At 36.0% G+C, this 13,831-nt stretch overlaps 1 pseudogene; it reads right to left on the bottom strand.

Annotated features, from left to right (window-relative positions):
• Positions 1–2,226: 2,226 nt before the first annotated feature.
• The window catches only part of LOC121033241 (putative high mobility group protein B1-like 1), a 30,615-nt pseudogene continuing 19,010 nt past the window's right edge, over positions 2,227–13,831 (bottom strand).

The following is a 13,831-nucleotide window of genomic DNA, read 5'->3' as shown; positions in this document are numbered from 1 at the left end:
TATTCTCAATTTAGTAGATAGAATGAGTCTTTTAAACAATATGGCATACCATGTAGCTCCTCTATTTAAAACTCTCTAAACTCTTCCCATTTCACAAGAGGAAGGGTCAACATTCTGGAGCTTCCACTTGTGCAACAGCAGTGTGAGGAGGCAAAAGAACACTCCATGCAGCCTTTGTGAACTTAAAATATCCCAAAAGTCCATTAGAATGAGAGTCAATGAATATGTTCTCCTACACTCAAAGGACAGAGTAGCATTCACTATTGAAAATGAATGAACTAGAAACACACAGCGTCAATTATAGACACATAATATTTTTTTTCAGAAGACATCATTGTTCATAGAGCATGACTGAGTTCTAGGATAAAAAATATCCATATCGACCACAAAGACTGATGTACATATTATGGATACAAAACACATTCCAGTGAACATATAATGACATATTTGTCAGGTATTGTATCTCATATACAAATATTAAAATACATGTTGGAGACATCATGAACCATAAGTGCCTGTCACATGTTTCCCTGTGTATGTTGGCCAAACCCAAATAATCCATCCAGGAATGTATATTAAGGTAAGACATTCAATGGATAGACACTAATGAATATATTGCAGGTTTCACATCATTATTTTTTAAACATGTTTACTTATTTTTGAGACAAAGAGAGAGAAAGAGCATGAGCAAGGGAGGGGCAGAGAGAGGGGGACAGAAGATCAGAAGCAGGCTCCACGCTGACAGCAGCAAGCACAATGTCGGGCTCAAACTCACAAACCATGAGATCATGACCTGAGCTGAAGTTGGGCGCTCAACCAGCTGAGCCACCCAGGCACCCCTCATTATTTTTGTTAATGTAGTATTTGAGTAAAGCTTTCAAAATTATCTGAACAGGAAACCTAGTCTGTCTGTTTTTTATTATTATTACTTTTAATCTTTTTTCCATAGTTACTGACTCTTGAAGTACATGTTTTTCCACGGAGTGAAAAGGGTTACAGTTAATGAAGAAAGTGAATGAAAACCCACAGTCATTTTCATGGAAGAAAATTGAAAGACATACTGCCAGCTGTTCTATATCTTTCTCTCTCTCTCTTCGCTGGCAGTCACCCTTTATTGCCATCATATAATGCTGTTTGGGGGCAGTGGTGAGGACTTAAAAGGACATTGTCCTCCATGAATAATAGTTGCCTTTCTTGTATATGTATATTATTCAGAACTGTAGTCAACTCACTTTTTCCCTTCTCAAAGTAGCACTTGCATGTGGATAGCAATGCATCACTTCCAACATGAATGGAGAAAAGATGAAAAATTAGATGAGGCACAGGAATGTAAAAAAGCGAGATTAAGATAGAGAAGCAGAAGAAATACAAGACAAACGACAGAAGGCTAAGGAAGAGAAACCAAGAGATGATGCTACAGAATGGCATGAAAAACCTGGCGAATCGATGTAAAGTCGTGACTCATTTCCGGCAGGGTTTTGGCAAGAGTACATGGTAGGCTTGTGAGGCATAGGAGGGGCAAATTTTCTGTATAGTGTTCCTAAAGTCCTGCCATGCGTCTCGTTCAGCCTGTTTCCAAAGAGGGCGTGCTACTGACATTCTTCCAGAAGCAGTTGTAAAGTAGTAGTTGCTCTCTCATAATAGAACACGTACAAAAATATTTAGGGGTGTATTTGGAAATCATAAATTACCATATAAATTGCCTCAGACTTTCAAATGCATTCCCACAGTTTTCTATCACTTATACGTCAGTGAAAGAGAATTCAAAATAATAATAGACTTAAAAAGGTAGGATCGTTTTTGAAAAACAATCTTAATAAAAATTGCATTTACTTAGAAGCGTTCAGAATGTCAACAAAACAGCTGCAACTTTTTTTTTTTTTGCAATTACAGAATGGTGTTCAGTTAAAAGAACAACAATGATTTTGTATAAGCTGCATCAGAGGTGACTGAAGGTGACAAATTACCATCCCCGTATAGAACCCATGTGCACTGTGCACCAACCAGAACCTGCTTTAAGTTCCCAGGCCAATATATAACCCCCATACTGTACCGGGCAGAGGGAGCAGCTATGGAAAATACCACCAGACCAGGGCTACCCAAAGACACACAGGGTAGAGTGTTAACAAAAGAAGCTACCGGAGATTTTAAAAGCAAATCTTACACAGCCTTACGTTATAACTTTTCTTTTAAAGGAGTGAGTTGTGTACAGGGCGGTTAAATGTTTTATGGATCAAAAACTGTGCTAAAGCCAGATTGTTCATCATCACTTTCTTCATCTTCCTCCTCCTCCTCCTCCTCCTCCTCTTCATCTTCCTCTTCTTCATTTCTTCCTTCTTCTTGTTTCTTTCAGACTTGATGACCTCTTTTTTTTTTTTTTTTTTTTTGTAATTTTTTGCCACGTCAGGCTTTCCTTTAGATTGGTAGGCATGTTCTCCTTTGAATTTTGGGCAATGCTCAGAACAAAATGAGAGAAAGGCCAATGGAGGCCTCTTGGGTGCCCCGGGGTCCTTGAACTTCTTTTTTGTTTCCCCTTTAGGGGGATTCTCAGTATTCTCTTTCATAGTGGGCCTTGTCCACCTTTGCCACATCTTCAAATATTCCTTTCTCTTTAGCAGACATGGTCTTCTAGCTCTCTGAACACTTCTTAACCGACTCAGAGAAGGTGACTGAAGCACCTGGCTGCTTCCTCTTGTGCTCCGCTCTGCAAGTTTGCACAAAGAATGCATATGATGACATTTTGCTTCCCAGCTTCTTAGGATCGCCTTAGTCCGTGTTGAATGACTTTCCCCTGCAAGGCACAGGTCGCCCAGTCTTTGACTGGCTCTCACTTGCCCTGGCACTGTGTCTGTGGAGCTCATAGTACTGCTATGGCTCAGAATTATTTAAAAGAAACACCTCTCTTTACTTATTACCCATAGAATCTTAGGGCTACTTCCAAAGAATCCATGTATATATATAAAGTAATTCGAGACTCCCACAAACACATGGCCCTATTTAGTTTTGCTCTGCATATTGCTTATACTAGCTTCTGACATAATTAACTCAGATTTGTTTTCAACTGGTCAAGTCTTTTTTTTTTTTTTTTTTGCCATATCCTTTGCATTGTTCCAGTGAATATCAAATTCTGTCTCCTCAACTAACCCAAAATGATACTGCTTTTGCTTCACCAATCATGACAAATGTCGTGATCCCTAAGCTTTACTTTTCCACATTCTCAGCCTTGCCATTCTTGCAGTTCAGGGGTGTGTGGGTGACCCTACTGTTCATGCTTTGTATCAAAGCCACTATTTTACAACAGTTTTACCGCAAAAATGTGCATTAATCTGGACTTTCCTAAAGTTTAACCATAAAACATTTTAGATCATTTTATGAACGTGTAAAATGTTTATCTATGAACAATTTTTTTTTTCTGGCTTTTAGCTATTAACACAGATGCCATGGATATTTGTATGCAATATTTGTGTGCAATCATTTTGGAAATAATTTTTTCATGTTTGTAGTACATAGGAGTAGAAGGAGTGAAATGTTAGAGAGACATATATGTGTGTATATATATATATATATATATATACACTGTATTATATATATGTAATATATATATATTATATATAACATTATTAACAACTGCTACACAGTTTTCTAAACATGGCATACCATTTTAACTCCTACAATCAATGTCTGAGAATTCCAGTTGCTTTTTTGTCTCCAGCACTTATAACCTTAACCATGTGATGGGAGCACAATGATCTCCTTACTGTTGTCGTTTATATTTCCTTGATGAGTAATAGTCTTGAATGTATTTTCATGTACATACCCCTTAGATAGTCTCATTTCTGAAGTGACCATTCAAGTCTCTGGCTCCTTGCCCCCACCCCCCACATTAGGTTAGTTTGCATCCTATGTACTGATTTGTTAATGCTCTTTATATGTTCTGGACACAGGTCCTAATTCACAGTGCCTTAGTTGAACAGCATAAATTTTTATAAAATTCCACCTTCTCTTTGTTATCTGTGACTTCTGTGTATTGTTTAAGAAATATTTGACTACTTTAAGGTGTTTAAAAATATTCTACTGTATTTTTCTCTACAAGTTATAGAGTTTTAGTTTTTATATTTTGGTCTGTGCTCCTTCTCCAGTTGATTTTTTTCCTTTATGCTATAAATAAAGGTTCTTTTTTTTTCCATAAGATATAATTTTGTTTTTCTATATCTTAAAGTGATATTCAATTTCCAATTGTAATGCATGGACCCTTTTTCTGAAAATCAAGTAACAGTATATGTTTAGGTCTATTTCTGTATGTTTTGACATTTTATATTATACTTCTTTCAACCTTATTCATCCATTTCAAAAATGCTTCTACTATTGTATGTATTGTATGTATATTACATTCCCAAATTCATTTTAGAATAATTTTGTCAAATTTTATGTATAAATCTACTGGTATTTTATAAGAATAGTATGGAACCTATAGTACAAATTGATAAGGGGCATCCTAATGCTCTCAAGACAACCAATCCATGAACATAGTAGATCTCTTCATTTTTAGGTCCTTAATTCCTATTAACAAAGTTTCACTTGCCTTTTTACATAATTTTTAATGTTTACTTATTTTTGAGAGAGAGATCACGAGTGGGGTAGAGCAGAGAGAGAGGGAAACACAGAATCTGAAGTAGGTTCCAGGCTCTGAGCTGTTTGCACTGAGTCCAACGTGGGGCTCAAACCCACAAACTGTGAAATCATGACCTGAGCCAAAGTCAGACACAACCAACCGAGCCACCCAGGCGCCCATGTGTCACTTGCTTTTTAAAAATTTATTTAGCTAATTTTTAAGACAAATCACTAAAGATTAAGTGTGATATAGTTTGAGTGGATAGATCTTCTTGAATCTGTAGACACAAAGGGAGCTTGTACACAATCATGGGTTCTTTTCTACAGTAGCGGGGATTCATTTCCAGGAAAGGTTGGAAAAAGGGCAGGAGACTGAAGGGTTAGAAGCCTGCAGGAGGGTATCAGCCACTGCTCAAAGAAGAGCATAAAGCCCCTTTCCGGATCTTCTTCCTGTGGGAGGGCTTAAACAACTTGGGAAGGGGAAGAGGAAGTAAAATGCTAATTAAAACCAGAACTAGACACTACTTTACACACAATAAATATGTAAATTAAAAATCTGATGATAAAAATGCTATAAAGTATGAAGGGTAACTGAACTCTTAAAAGAAGCTGTTAGGAACACAAAAGGATCTAGCCAATTTGAAAAGCAGTTTGGAAATTTCTTAGAACTCTAAGTATATACTAGCCATGTGACCCAGCAATTCCACTTCCAGATATTTAACCGTGGGAGATTAAAGCATATGTTCACACACACAAAAATCATAGCTTTATGTTTTAGCTCTCCATACATAGTCTCCCACAAAAAGAAACAAGTCAAATATCCTTCCATTTGTATTATTAACTAACTGGGATCCATCTGTACAGTGGAATAATACTTACTAATAAAACGATCAAGCCACTGATACAACATAAATATTACATGCAATATGCTGAGAAAAAGCACTAGAATAAAATGATCAGAGACTGTTTGATTCATTTACATTAGGTTTTGAAAAGACAAAAAAGGAAGGACAGAAAATAGATCAATGTTTTTTAGGATCTGGGCACAGAGAGGTGATGACTATAAAAGGTCATGAGGAAACTTGATTATGAAAATATCTATGTATTGACTGTATTGGTGGTTACAATACTGTATGAGTTAGTTACAATCCAGAGACCTAGATTTTAAAAATGAATTTTAATGTATGAAAGTTATTATCTTAATTAAGAAAAATCAATTACGAAAAAGCAACTTGAACCCTTTGGTCTCGTCAATCCCCCACCTCATTGCTCCTTTGTAGTTTGAGAGAGATAGTCATAATTTAAGACCAAGAGAAATGATTTCATTACTAAATATGGGCACTTGGCCATCTCTTTTGTTTGTTTATCTATGTGTTTATTCATACATATATACATGTATTATTTGATAATGGATTCTCAGAATATAATGTGCCAAGAATGAGGCTATGCACCAGGCATAAACTTTTAAATGAAAAAGTTTTGATTTCTGCTAAAGGCGTCAGGCAATTCCTCTCACCAAAAAAAACTGTAAAACTAGGCAAGATAGATGGTGTACTGGGTTTTAGCCAGTGGCTAATATTAGCTCATGTCAGCACCACTTGGAAGAATTTCACTCAGTTCTCTGCCTCAGAACCACTTCCGACCCAGGGTGAAGAGAGAACAGAAAAGTGGAATATGAACAGAGCATAGGAATCTTGCTGAGCTGAGGAGGCAGAGATCAAAGTTTGGGTCAACTGAAGCGGTGGGAGTATGTATGGTGGGCACTGGAGAGGAGTTAGCTGTGCAGAAAAGGAAGCCACGTAGAGGGGGATTACCCATCAGTTCTTGGCTGCAGGCTGGGTTTTAAATAAGCTGGTACAACCTCCTAAAACTCCTCACATAGCACCTGATACAAGGATCAGAACAGAGTGGAGACATTTCAAATTGAGCAGGATTGGTGAAGCACCTTGTCAGTGGATGTTGGTTTTCAGTGAAGGGATGCTCATTAACATTTCATTAACACCTCAGCATACACCTGAGGTGTAAAGGGTTGCCATATTCAAAATTAAAACTGAAAAATTTCAGGGATGTTTACTTATTAATCCATTTAAAATAGCAATAATAATACACTAAAAAGAATGTAAACAATATAATTTTATGAAAATAATGATATTTTCCAAAACAAACCAAAGTGTATTGAGAAAAGTGGTATTTCACATTTTTGCAAATGACTTAAATAAGTAGCCTAAAAGAAGTTAGTTGTATTCTTACGTCTGCCTTCTTTATTTGGTCTGATATGTTTGATAAGTTTGATAGACTTATCTGAAGGAAAATATGGCTTCACACACATGTGGTTTTAAAAGGAGAAATATTAATCTATTTTTCTGATAATTTTGGATATCCTTTCTACATTTCAAATAAAATATTGGTTGTTCTTATGACTAGTTGTGAAGGGGAAGCTGGGATCATATCAGTGAATGGATCCTTTCCATACATATGGTTTTGTAACATTAAGTAGGCATTGTCCACTTGGGTTCAATGAATGATGGAGCTCTTTCAAATGTTGATATATTTCATTATACACTGTAGAAACTCACAATTCTAAAAGCTGTATGGATCTCATGAGAACACTTAGTTTTGTCAATCCTCTAGTTGAAGATGAAAGTTTTCAAAAATTCTTTCTCTCTTTTCTTCAAATATCTCAAATGATATAAGGAAAAACAAATATTGCCTATTATTTTCTTTGGAGTGACAGCACGGGCTCACTTTGTTAATTTTTGGGAAACTCTACAAACTACTTGTCTGACTAAATATAATTTGTCTTTCAGCCACTTTAAGTCATAATGATGTTCCATTAAAAAATTTAAAAAGTGCCTGGTTAAGTTTCAAACTCAGCATCCAAAAGGTTTTCTCCAAAAACCTATCATTCTTCAGTATTCAGCACTATCCTGTGTATTTTCTCATGCTGGATATTCAAAAATATGCTCAAAGTTACAGGATTTAATAAATCAGTAACTTTACTGACTGATCCAGTGTACTCACAAGTAAAAGTTAATGTAGATATGTAAAGCTGAAGAATATATACTTACTAGCACAGTTTAGTGCCACTGTTTTGATTTCTGAGAAGACATCAGCAGATTTATCAGCCAATGCTTAAGGGCCATCTTTATAAATGTCAACATGGTAAAAGGCTAAAAAAGAAAAATCCCACATATTATATTCATGAAAATGGCTTAAACTAACAGATATCCTGAAAGCGTATTGGAGTGCAGGAGACTACATTTTGAGAATTGCCACACTATGATGTAATTATTCTAGAACCATCCTATCTTAGATTAGAGAATTCTGTTAGGACCTGGAGGGTGACACCATATGATTTTTGTCTTCCTAAGTTAGACCTGCTCAGGAAAGATCTCTCTGGGTTTTCTTTGATTTACCCTAACCATTTACAAATTTCAAATAATTCGAACGGTAACTGAATTCCTCAAAAGTGAAGATTCTCTCTTTGAGGATGAAACACAATGTGAGATATCTATAAAATGTAACTTAAAATGTTCAGTATTTCATCTAACATCATTAGACATGCAAATTTAAAACATGCAATTTATGTTAAACCAGTGATAAGTAGAAATCATGCCCACTATGCTTCAGATGTTGAACTTGGACTACAAGTTTTAAATAGATTTATTTTAAAAATCAAGGAGGGGCCCCTGGTGGTTCAGTTGGTTAGGCGTCTGACTTTGGCTCAGGTCACCATCTCATGGTCTGCGAGTTTGAGCCCTGCAGCTGGCTCTGTGCTGACAGCTCAGAGCCTGGAACCTGCTTCAGATTCTGTGTCTCCCTCTCTCTTTGCCCCTCTCCCACTCTCACTCTGTATCTCTCTCTCAAAAATAAACATTAAAAAATTTAAAAAATCAAGGAAATAAAATTATTTTAACAAATGAACAGATAAAGAAACCAGATAAAGGGGCGCCTGGGTGGCGCAGTCGGTTAAGCGTCCGACTTCAGCCAGGTCACAATCTCGCGGTCCGTGAGTTCGAGCCCCGCGTCGCGCTCTGGGCTGATGGCTCAGAGCCTGGAGCCTGTTTCCGATTCTGTATCTCCCTCTCTCTCTGCCCCTCCCCCGTTCATGCTCTGTCTCTCTCTGTCCCAAAAATAAACATTGAAAAAAAAAATTAAAAAAAAAAAAGAAACCAGATAAATATAAAATAAAACAAAACAAAACAAAACAAAATAAAATAAAACAATAAACCAAATGGAAATTCTAGACTAAGAAGTAAAATAATTTAAATTAAAATTTACCTGAGTGGAGACAGCATAAAAGAAAGCCTGTAAATTTAAAGGCAGATGAGTAGAAATTATGCAATCTGAGTAACAGGGGTGAGGGGTGGAGGAGTAGGAGGGGCACAAATCCCAGAATAAAAATAGTGACTTACAGACCTGTGTATAAGATTTACATATGAGATGAATCAAGGAAAAATAGTTTAGAGCAAATACACACACACACACACACACACACACACACACACACACACACACGAATTTGCACATATATATATATATACACACACACACACATATGTTTGTATATACAAGTATATATACAAACAAAAATAAATTGGCATATATAAAAAACTGTTATTTTTAAAATTTGTGAAAAAGGCAAAAGACTTCAATGAAAAATGATGAAACTGTAAGATGACATTTATAACATATGTTATATATTATACTATACTATATATATATATATACTATATATATAATATATATATACATACTATATTAAAAATCACCAAAAAAGGATGGACAAGTAAATAGATTTATGTCATCCTAAGATTAGTATGCTTAGAAAGTGGGAATGTTAAAATTAGGAACTTTCAGGTAGGAAATAAAAAGTATCAATTATAAAGAATGCAGGGGAAGGTTGAAGTCAAGAATTTTATAATGTTTAATGTGAAATTTGACAAGACACAACAAAGATTCAAAATAAACCATGATAAGCAAACAACCCATATTGTTAGCCTAGAACAACCACTACTGAACCGATAAGATGTAGATAAGAAACGCATAGCGGAAACAAATTGGACGCTAATCATATTTAGCTAACCAAAAAGACAAGATACAGGAAGAACAAGAGAACAATCCAGGAAAGTAGAAAACAAATAGCAACATGGTAATTTAATAACCAAACATTTAGTTGAGCATAAATTGAATGAGCATTTAAATTAAATGACAAAGTATTTCAGCCTGTATGAAGGAGAAAAACCATACTACACTCTGTTTATTAGAGTATTATGAAACAAGAAAATATATGCTTTGAAAGAACCGGGGGTTGGGGAATGAGTACTATGCACCCAGTAATCATAAGAAAACTTATGTGGTTATAACATTAGATAAATTAGACTTGAAGAGGAAGACAATTTTGGGAGCACCTGGGTGGCTCAGTTGGTTAAGTATTCGACTTTGGCTCAGGTCCTGATCTCACTGTTAGTGAGTTTGAGCCACACATCGGGCTGTGTGCTGACAGCCCAGAGCCTTGAGCCTGCTTCAGGTTCTGTGTCTCCTTCTCTCTCTCTGACCCTCCCCTGCTCACCCTCTGTCTGTCTCTCAAAAATAAATAAACATGAAAATAATTTTTAAAAAAAGCCAAAGGCCATTTTCACAGAGAAAGGTATGGTATAACAATGAAATTGGCAATTACCTATGAATATGTAACAATCTTAAACATATATGCAACAGATAACAGAGCACCAAAAACCATCAAGCAAAAGCCCACCAGAATTAACACAGAAATAGATAAATCTACAAGATAAATCTATAATCACTGTCAGATATTTTAATAGTATTGTCTCAGGAAATGATAGATAAAGGATAGAGAAATTTTGCAAGTCTAGAGAAGACGCAAACATCAATGACAAAATTTTCCTGATTGACATGGAAAATTACACCAAATGAAATAGTATACACTCTTTAAAAGTGCACATAGATATTCGCCAAGTGAGTTGTCATTTTTTTAAACAATATAATTGTTAATTTCATTAGACTGATTGAGACAAATGTCTGAAGATTTCCACGGTATTCAGATTAAGAAATAATACTTCAGTCATTTGAAATTCATTGAAGCTTTTGAGTGTCTATTGTTACTTGTTCACCTTTTTCCTATCTATTCATCCTCTCCCTATATGTCATTGTTGCCATAAATTTACAGTGTAGTTTTTCGTAATAACTACATATGCTATAGGAAGACAAAGATTTAGTATAAGCCATGCAATGATTGTTCTGGATGTCTGCAATTATTGTATCAAAAATATCAACGTTTATTAATAATTTTCTTATGTAAAGAGTATTTTTTCCCCTGTGTCTATTACTATTTCCTTTGAGGGATTGTCCTAAAACATCTTATTTTAACCACGCTCTTCCTTCCTTTTTATTACCTTATTTCTTCATTCTAGTATTGTAAACTTCATGGAATATAAACATTTTCCATCCATGGAATTAGAAATACACTGTTTTAATTTTTTTACCTAATATTCTAAGGTCTTAAACTCCTTTACCTTCTGTTTCTGAATCCCATTTTGTTCAATGCTTACTGAAATTCTCTGCACATTTTCCATCATGTACTCTTTACCACAGCAGATTTCCTTTTGGTTTGATTAATAACTTCTTATATCTTTCTGTTAAATCCAAGATCACACTCAAGTCTCTTGATGGCACATGTGATCACATTTTCCAATCAATTTACAAACACTAATTATTTTTTTAATGTTTATTTTTGAGAGAAAGAGCACACAAGCAGAGTAGGGACAGGGGAAGAGGGGGACAGATGATCTAAAGTGGGCTCTGTGCTGACAGCAGAGAACCCGATGTGGGGCTCAAACTCACAAACTGTGAAATCATGACCTGAGCTGAAGTCGGATGCTTAACTGACTAAGCCACCCAGGCACCCCCAAGGACTAATTATTATGTCAGAGGCTAATATTTAGTGACTTCTTGCTAATTAGAGACCTAAGCATCAACAAATGTGCTTGATTTTTCTCTACGACGTGATTTATTTTTATTATCAAAAATTTACATGGGGAAAAGATGATGCCTTGTAGATCAAGGAATGTGTCTTACATCCTATGCCTAGTGTGTGGCAGAATAAACACTTTACAGGAACAGCTCCATAATTTGAACTGCTCCGACGTGTCTCTCCTGGTAGGATATTTAGTAAAGTTGTAAAGAAAAATAACCCTTCTCCAAGTTACAATAAAATGCTCTGAATTACAGTGATCTTATAAGTTGATGATTGATGAAATAAGGAAAGAATCACACATCTCTTTTTCGGTTCCCATTGGCTAAGAAAGCTTCCCTTAGTTGTGTACTTTTGGGAACAACATTAATAAAAAGTCACGAACCAATTCATTTGAACTATTTCTTTGCAATATCAACTTTTTCACATTTCCACAGTGAACATATGTCAGCACTGAGACCCACCAAGAACCTGACTCTTGAGTGGGATAAAATATTAGTACGGTTCCTATATTTAAACACTTTACATTTTTAAGTCTTGATGAATTATAATTTTGTCATCTAATTGAGGAGATGTTAGTAGATCATATAGACTTTTTCCCTGAAAGGGCATAAAACCTATGGATTAAAGGCATCTCTGTACACCAGAATCACTTATGAAACGTATTAAAAAGTCAGTTTTTGTGAAGAACCACTTCTGAAGATTGTTTCATTAGATGTGGGGCATTTCCAGAGATCTATATTTAAAAAAAATTACTGGGGCGCCTGGGTGGCTCAGTCCGTTGAGCGTCCGACTTTGGCTCAGGTCACGATCTCTCGGTTTATAAGTTCGGGCCCCCCCATTGGGCTCTGTGCTGACAGCAAAGAGCTTGCAGCCTGCTTCGAATTCTGTGTCTCCCTCTCTCTCCTCCCTCTCTCTCTGCCCCTCCCTGCTCATACTCTGCCTCTCTATGTCTCTCAAAAATAAATAAATGTTAAAAAATTGTTTTAATTACTTATGTACATCAATATGAAGAGCTATTATAATTATTATCTCGATGTGTTTTTACTTAAAAACAAAATATAATTAACTATATATTAAGGTGAGCTTTCTTAAAAAAAGATCAACATATAAATCTATATTCAATTCTTTTCTTTTTCTCTTGAAGAGCTACATAAGGTAGTTTGGAGAATAATGATTGTTGTTACCAAAATATTACTATACAAAAATTAAATTTGTTTTTAAATAGCCTTGCCAGTTTGCTACTCTTGTATAAACACAGCTTAGGACAGTCAACAGCAAGCTAGACAATTTCCCCTTGGCACATAGCAACTAGATCCTGCCTGCTCATGTTGGGATACTACTTTTATCCATGGACTTTCTTCCTTTTTGCCTTTTTGTGTAGAATAGATACATGGAAAGCCCTCTGTGTACTTTATGCATGGAATTTTCTGTGAACCCCAGCAACAGTAACACAGCCAGGGAGGGCATCCTGCTTTAGAGGGTGGCCAGTATCCCTCAGAGGCTCTAACCTGAACATAGTAGGAGGCAAGTCCATAAAACGTATATTCATTTCTTTAAGATTATGCACTACGCGGGGCGCCTGGGTGGCGCAGTCGGTTAAGCGTCCGACTTCAGCCAGGTCACGATCTCACGGTCCGTGAGTTCGAGCCCCACGTCGGGCTCTGGGGCTGATGGCTCAGAGCCTGGAGCCTGTTTCCGATTCTGTGTCTCCCTCTCTCTCTCTGCCCCTCCCCCGTTCATGCTCTGTCTCTCTCTGTCCCCAAAATAAATAAACGTTGAAAAAAAAAATTAAAAAAAAAAAAAAAGATTATGCACTACGCACAAAACTTTTTTTTTTTCAAAAAAATGTTACTCTAAATTTCAAGAAATGTTATTCATGCATGCTCAGATATAATCAATTTGAGGTTTTATTGCTTTAAATAAAACATGATATGGCACGTTTAGAATCATGACTAAGGAGACAGTGGCTTGTTTTGTTAATGGTCAATAGTAAAGCGTAAGCACAGAATTAGTCATCAAAATGTGTAAGGTATGAAGTCAAATATGAATGGATAAATATTAATGAGATTAATAATGATGTAGGAGAGGGAACCTGGGTGGCTTAGTTGGTTAAGCATCTGACTCTTGATTTTGGCCCAAGTCATGCAATCGAACTCCACTCCATAGGGCTTTGTGTGAGTGAGAAGACTGCTTGGGATTCTCTCTCTCTCTCTATCTTTCTCTCTG

The sequence above is a fragment of the Herpailurus yagouaroundi genome, unplaced genomic scaffold (genome assembly GCF_014898765.1).
Source record: "Herpailurus yagouaroundi ecotype Mexico unplaced genomic scaffold, PumYag 142, whole genome shotgun sequence".
Classification (NCBI taxonomy): domain Eukaryota; kingdom Metazoa; phylum Chordata; class Mammalia; order Carnivora; family Felidae; genus Herpailurus; species Herpailurus yagouaroundi.
The sequence above is the reverse complement of the archived record's forward strand: the minus strand, read 5'-3'. Positions and strand labels throughout refer to the sequence as shown.